A 1817-nucleotide genomic window follows, 5' to 3' on the forward strand; every position below is an offset into this window, starting at 1 on the left:
CTTTAGTGAGCGGTACTAGTCTAACAATGAAAATAATAACATTTTAGTAAACGATACAAATCTACCAATGGGAAGAAGATGAAGCTTTAGTAAGCGGTACTAGTCTACCAATAGAAAGTAGATAACGCTTTAGTAAGCGGTACTAGTCTAACAATGGGAAAATAAACTTACCAAACTTACAAATGGAAGAAGAAAATCAAGAAAAAGACAAATTACAATGTTTCAACAAATCTCTTAGCCATTCTGCAAGTAAACTTGTATAAACGTTGTAATTTGTCGTTTTCTGTTTTTGTCCCTGATTATGGCAAGTAAACTTGTCGAAATGTTGTAATTTGTCGTTTTCTTGTTTTTGTCCCTGATTATGGCAAGTAAACTTGTCGAAACGTTGTATTTTGTCGTTTTCTTGTTTTTGTCCCTGATTATGGCAAGTAAACTTGTCGAAATGTTGTAATTTGTTGTTTTCTTGTTTTTGTCCCTGATTATGGCAAGTAAACTTGTCGAAACGTTGTAATTTGTCGTTTTCTTGTTTTTGTACCTGATTATGGCAAGTAATCTTGTCGAAACGTTGTAATTTATCGTTTTCTTGTTTTTGTACATGATTACAGCAAGTAAACTTGTATAAACGTTGTAATATGTTTTTAATCTTCCCATATAGCCATTTTAAAAGTTTATTTATTCACTTTACTATGGAATGCCTCATTTTTATACGCAACCAATGAAAATCAAAGAATGTTTTAGTAAGCGCTATTAGTCATCCAATGAGACATACGAACTAATACTTGGATACATGAAGAAATAGCCTGATGGTTAGGACGCTCGACTCGCAATCTGCGGGTCGCGGGTTCGAATCCCCGTCACACCTAACATGCTCGCCCTTTCAGCCGTGGGAGTGTTATAATGTTACAGTCAATCCCGCTATTTATCGGTAAAAGAGTAGTCCAAGAGTTGGCGGTGGGTGGTTTCAACTAGCTGCCTTCTCTCTAATATATCACTGCTAAATTGGGGACGGCTAGCGCAGATAGCCCTCGTGTAACTTTGGGTGAAATTCAAAACAAGCCAAAATTAAATAAATTTTAGTTTGAAAATCATTTTCAACATAATTTTGTCCCCCGGTGGGATGGCGGTAAGTCTATGGCCTTACAAAGCTAAAATCCATGGTTCGATTCCCCGCGGTGGACATAGCAGATAGCCCAACGTGGCTTTGCTCTAAAAAAAAAACAATTCAATATCATTTTATACAAAAGTATTTTATATGAACACTGTCAGAGCAAAAACATCAGTCTTAAAACTTCTATAACATTACAGATTTGTTCACTGAAGCGAGATATTTTCTTTGTGGTGCAAGTCGTTAAATCGTTATCATCGCCTTTTATCACGGTGTGGTTTAAAAATTGAAAAAAAGAAGAGAAAAAACATCGAGTCACAAATACGTTTCAATCTACATTTGCACGGTAGTATATATATATATTAGGTCGTCAAGAAATTAATGTCCGTTTTTTAAATGAAAAAACCCGAACAACTTGTATATCAAAACAAAACATTTATTAAATGAAATAGTCTCAATTCTTATCGATGATGTTTTTTTTCCATCTTACAATCAGGTTGTTAATGCATGAAATCACTTGGCTTTCAAGCAAAAAAATATGCCGATGTCCTCTTTAACACCTTCCACATTTGCATACGTTTTCCCATTAAGATGGTGTTGCAGCGAATGAAAATATGGTAATCTGATGGTGTCATATCTGGAGAATATGGTGGGTGGGGGAGAACTTCCCAACCCAACTGCATAATCTTGTGTTGCGTCAAATGTGCCACCT

Source organism: Limulus polyphemus, unplaced genomic scaffold (assembly GCF_000517525.1).
Source record: "Limulus polyphemus unplaced genomic scaffold, Limulus_polyphemus-2.1.2 Scaffold1873, whole genome shotgun sequence".
Lineage (NCBI taxonomy): Eukaryota > Metazoa > Arthropoda > Merostomata > Xiphosura > Limulidae > Limulus > Limulus polyphemus.